The sequence below is a fragment of the Odontomachus brunneus genome, unplaced genomic scaffold (genome assembly GCF_010583005.1).
Source record: "Odontomachus brunneus isolate Ranch 3 - 2012 unplaced genomic scaffold, Obru_v1 Obru_scaffold_230, whole genome shotgun sequence".
Classification (NCBI taxonomy): Eukaryota; Metazoa; Arthropoda; class Insecta; order Hymenoptera; family Formicidae; genus Odontomachus; species Odontomachus brunneus.
In genome coordinates this window covers 373,009-378,740 of record NW_022639680.1, presented here as the reverse complement: position 1 = coordinate 378,740, position 5,732 = coordinate 373,009, and the positions used below count along the sequence as shown (strand labels likewise).

The 5,732-nt window shown below is 30.1% G+C and overlaps 1 protein-coding gene across 4 annotated transcripts in view; it reads right to left on the bottom strand.

Annotated features, from left to right (window-relative positions):
• LOC116852496 (protein TANC2) overlaps positions 1 to 5,732 on the bottom strand; it is a 160,954-nt gene that overhangs the window by 59,261 nt on the left and 95,961 nt on the right. The window lies entirely within an intron of this gene.

Sequence of the window (5,732 nt, the reverse complement as noted above, 5' to 3'; positions counted from 1 at the left end):
AAGTATTAAAGCCATTATTGGCTGAATATTGGCATGATAAATCAACCATTAATGGCTCAATACTGTTTATAACGTTTGGCCGTATATAATTATCTATTATTGGACCGAAGTTATCACTCCGCAGTATTCCCATTGGTGGACCAGTTATGGTTGCCATTACCGCGCCAATATAGGTGACCTGGCAACCAGTCTTGGGCCAATATTGGGCCAATAGTAAAATCCTATATGGGCGGTTATCATCTTTGGCTAGGCGTTGTTTTTTGTTCTAACGCCAGAGTTTATATAGCATATAGAGTTTTATGATCGGTCCAGTAATAGTCCAGTACTGATTGCCAGACTTGCAGTGCTGATAAAAGTTACTGGTACAACACTGGCAACACAATGGCTTCTATCTAGATGATAACCTGGGTCCATAGCTCGTGCCAGATTTGACCCAATACTGGCCACCAACATCGGTCCAATAATGGGTGTCAATATCCATCCAATACTGGCTACTGACATCGGCCCAATGTTGCATACCAGTATTAGTTCGACACTGCTCAGACAGCACAAAAAAAATATTTATATACATTTTTCTTTTTTTTTTATTTTTCTTAAATTTTCCACTTTACTGTTTTACACGCTACATAATTCACTTTAAATTGTACTTCGAAAATTTGCTTACCATTGCTTTGAACTTGGGACCTCTGGTTCTTAAGTCGTTTACCTTACCTACTGCACCACTATCATTTTGACTGAAAAATGCTTTGTGTTGTATACATATGGTATATATCCATGCACGAAAACAAAAAAAAGTATATTTAAAAAATATTTACTTATTTTAAAAGTAATTAAATACAAATAAATTATTTTGTAAATTTAAATAAATTGTTTTCTGATAAGAAACTTTAATTTGAAACACAAAAAAAATACTTTTAACATTAGAAAATAATTTACTTAGATTTATAAAATGATTGTATTTTATTTACTTTTAAAACAAGCAAATATTTATTTAAACATAGTTATATTTTAAGTTTATATTTTAAGAAATTAATTTTCTTCTTGTAAGGAAATCATTTGCTTATTCTTATATATAGATATTTTAAATTAAAGAAATATTTTTTTTTATCTAGACATTCATAATTTTACAACTCATTTTACAAATTTGAAAAATATTACTTTATATTTAGTACATGTTTTGTAAAATTTAACAAATTTTTTTTCAGTTAAAAATTATATTTAAAAAAATATATTTCTTTAATTTAAAGAATTTCTTTTCAGTGTACATTACCAATTTAATTTTCGATTTTCTTATTTCCTCATTAATTTAATAATTATAAATAATTATATTTATTTTTCATGTGTAATATTTATAGAAATACTTATACATACATACATACACACAAAATATTAATACAAATATTTATTTTTGGTTTACAATAAATATTATATAAAATATATTTAGTCTATATTTTAATAATATTTTGAGTAAAGATTTTGATATTTTTTCCTTTATGTATATAAAATATTTATAAAACATTTATATAATATTTTTCAAAAATAATTTAAAATAAATATTTATAAATATTTATCATAAATATTGTGTGCTGTGTGGGTAATCGCTGGCATTTACCCGACACTAGTAAATTTACAAGGAGCATTCGTGAAGTGTATGTTTCCGATTTCGATGAAACTTGACTTATTTATGGAGTGGCCAAAAATAAGGGACCCATATTTTTTTTATTGGCAACGGCGCAGGTTTAAAGGGTGAAACTACCCCTCAAAGTTTCATGTCCTTTTTACTATCTCTGTAACTATTAGAGATAGAAAAAACTTTTTGACAAAAGTTATGCGGTTTTTTGTAAAAAATAAAATGGGCTAAAAAGTTTTTTTCTATCTCCAATAGTTACAGAGATAATAAAAAGGACATGAAACTTTGAAGGGTAGTTTCACCCTTTAAACCTGAGCCATTGCCAATAAAAAAAATATGGGTCCCTTACGCGAAACCACTCGCTGGACGGCGAAATAGCTCTCAAAATGTGCTCCTTCAACAAATCTTCCGTTAGATGGCAGCACGGCAGATCTCGATAACGTCACAAGCGCAAATGTGACAGACAGAGAGTGTGTCTAGCATTATGTTGTCTAACATTTAAAATTAGTTGATGCTACAAACTATAATAAAAATTTTAAAAAATACTAAGAATATTTATATAATTTTCTTGTATGCAATTATATCAATAAAGACCCAAGTAGGAATTTACTATTGGCATCAAAGTGGCCCAGTACCGATTTATGGTAAACGTTACTGGCATAGTACCAGATGCCAGTAGTTTAGTATTATTAGTATTGGTGATGCTGGGATGATAGAAAAGGGTCAGTACTTGGAATGATGCTGGGATGATAGAAAAGGGCTAGTACTCGGAAAATAGTACCATCACAGTACCGAAAATCAGTACTGTACCAGTATACAAAAAGTATTGATTTGAAAGTATCTATTGATTGATTTGAAAGTATCTATTCTCAGTACTGGGCCAGTATCGATTCCTAATAATTTTTATTATTTGTACAATTGTTAATATCAAAACTATAGTACGGAAAGAAACTATAGTACGGAAAGAAAGATCAGACTATGGCCGGGCTGCTCTCGTTTGTACCTACACATGTCTATTTTTAATAGTCATATGAGGAAAATATTTTCGGGGCGACGGCTGGAATTGAACTCGAGTCTTCCGCTTGTCAGTCAAGTATTCTTACCACTGAGCTATCTAGGTTTCGCGTTAGTGACCTCTTCTGTTTTCCTATAAAGGACATTGGTATCGTCCGTTTTTCGGTACCGGCACAACATCCTCCATTGGCAGATTATATACGATTCTTATTTGGGTATCCAGTACTGATTCTACGAACAGGATCAGTACCAATAATACAGCTTTTTAAATATGGGTCAATACCGAAAACGACAAACACTTTTTGATAACGCTCCAATACACATACGGTACGACTATCCAGTACGTAACTTTGGTATGGAGCCAATACCAATAATACAGCTTTTTTATATTAGGCCCAGTACTGAGCCAGTACCAAAACCAGACACCCGCTTTTCGGTATCGACCCAGTATCGGGCCATTTTTCCATACTGGCGAAACGTATATAATTCCTACTTAGGGAAGACCGTTATATCAATAAACAAAACAAATAACGGCGCAAAGTTCTTGATATCATTAATTTTGTGGTAGAAAAGTACAGTTTATTGTACGAATTATTTTGTAATATAATATAATATAATATAATGTAATATAATATAATGTTTTGTACGGATTATTTTGTATGACAATTTTTTTTTACGGAGCACAAGAACTAGGCGCTCTTTTTTTTTACCTTTTCTTAAAAGGTAAATTTTTTGTAGCATTTTGCCTACGTTAGTTTTACCGCGATTACTTATGCCTACTTATCGATAGATCTTATAATTTTCTTAATTTTTCTATGGTTTAGTAACAAATATTTTGAATTTTTTGACATTTTTAGTTTTTTGTCCACCATTGCTCTAATTTTGACGTTTTTTTTTTAAATTTAGGTTCAATCTATAAAAGAAGATCCCAGCTACAAAATAACACTTTCAGAATTAAAAAATTCTGACTCGTTTTCCCGGAATCGTGACAAAATCGCAAAATTGAGGTTTCTTTAAATTAACTATATCTCATTCAATTATTAATATTTTTTTATTACTAATGCTTATTTTATTCTTAACTAGAACATTATAGACGCGCGCTACACGCGCGCTATTTAACATCTTTATTATTACAATAACCTTTTAAATTACCTTATAAAATTATCTTATTTTTATCCTTATTTTTGCCTCAATAATATTCTTCTCTCTTTGTCTGCCCTTTCTTTTTCCTCTTTCTCTTCTACCCTTCTATTCTCTATTTTTCTATTCTTATAATTTATATCTCTTCTGTATTCTTTTCTGCATGAGCTAACCAACGCAATGACAGTTATTTGCCTGATAATTTGACAGATGCAAACGACACGAAGCAAGCCGCAGCTCACATGAAGTGAGCTAAGCGAGAGAACCAATCAGCATCGCGGAAAAGCGGCAACAATTAAATCTCTAACAGGCCTTTTTTTAGAGTGGAAAATGCATTAAATAACTTGGAAAAAATTAACTTTGTATGTTGATTCATTTGTTTTAACCATCATTCGAATATTACTGAATTTTCAGCCGTTGAAATCTGGTTCCCTTAACTCAGAGTAGATTCTCACTTAATTTGAGTGAATGTTTCAATCGATTATAGTGAATATGCTCTAATGACAAATACATTAAATTCACTCTTCAATTACGAGTGAAAACATCCACTCGAAATATTCTTTCAGAGAATTCACTCTATACAAGACAAAATTTTATCGGATTCGAGTGATTCGATGATCACTCTATTTTTCACTCGATGATGACTCTATTTTTCGAGTGAAATTTCACTCCAAGAAAAAATTTTGAAAAACTATAAATTCTCTTATAAAATATATTAATTTGATATATTATATATTGTTTGATTTAATAGACTGAGGAATAGTAATTATGTTTACTTAATTCCAGCACTTTTCTTCTATACACTATGATTAATCGATGCATCAATACGGGAAAAATCGAAAGAAATGGGAGGATCATATACATTGTTATCTATTCCCAAACAGCACAATGTCCAAAATCAGGACATAAGACATCTTCAAAACGTTTTAAAGACGTTTTATGTCCTGGTTTTGGATATTGATATTATCTGGGATATTATCCAGATCTCGAATATATCGCCGTTATATCGAAGCATTGAAGCCTCTTTTCCGTATCTATGTAAACCCGGCATTCGAATTAACTTTTCTTTGCAGAAAATGTTATAATTTTTTTTGTAATTCTTTATAGGAACAATAATTTCGTTTGTAGTTCTAATTACAAAAATTTAAAAAAGTGTTTTACACCCGATTTTAAGAAACGAATTAGAAATATCTAAAAATTAGCAAAATTTTCTCTTAGCCATTTTGTAAAATTGTTATAATTTTTTAATGGCTCTATTACAAACAAAACAAAAACACTATAAACAACTACAACAACAACTACAAACAATTTTAAAGAGGACTGTGCAAACAGATTTCAAGTGTCTCAAAGTCGAATAGAAATAATTTTTTTTTCTTTGTAATTGTTAATGGATGGAACTACAAACAAAATTATTGTTACGACAAACAATTACAAACAAAATGTTAACATTTAAGTAAAGAAAAATTAATTTTACAAAGGTGGGGTACCAAGTTTACATAAGTCTTTTCCACAATACCAACTGGTTATTTCATCATGGTTTATTTCGGTCCTTTACAACTGCCAACTGTTACGAATTGTTATGAATTCTGATAGATCAGTTTTTGCATGACATTTTAGTAAGTAATAAAGATGATGAAGACGAAAAGAAGGCGAAAGAAAAAACGAAGAAAAGAAAAATAAAACAGAAAAAGAAAAAAAGACGAAAAGAGAAGAAAGAGAGAGAGAAGATCGAAAAAATAGTGATAGGAAAAATGAGATAAAAAAGGTATGTATTTCTCATTATATTAAAATTTATATTGCGTGGTTAGTACCGACTTTGTCTAAGTTTAAAAATCGATGTGAATTTATATGCAATTTGTGTGTGTATATGTATATATAAGTATACATAAGTATATATAAGTATATACAGGGTGTTCAAAAAGTCCCGGATCGGTGAAATATCTCGAAA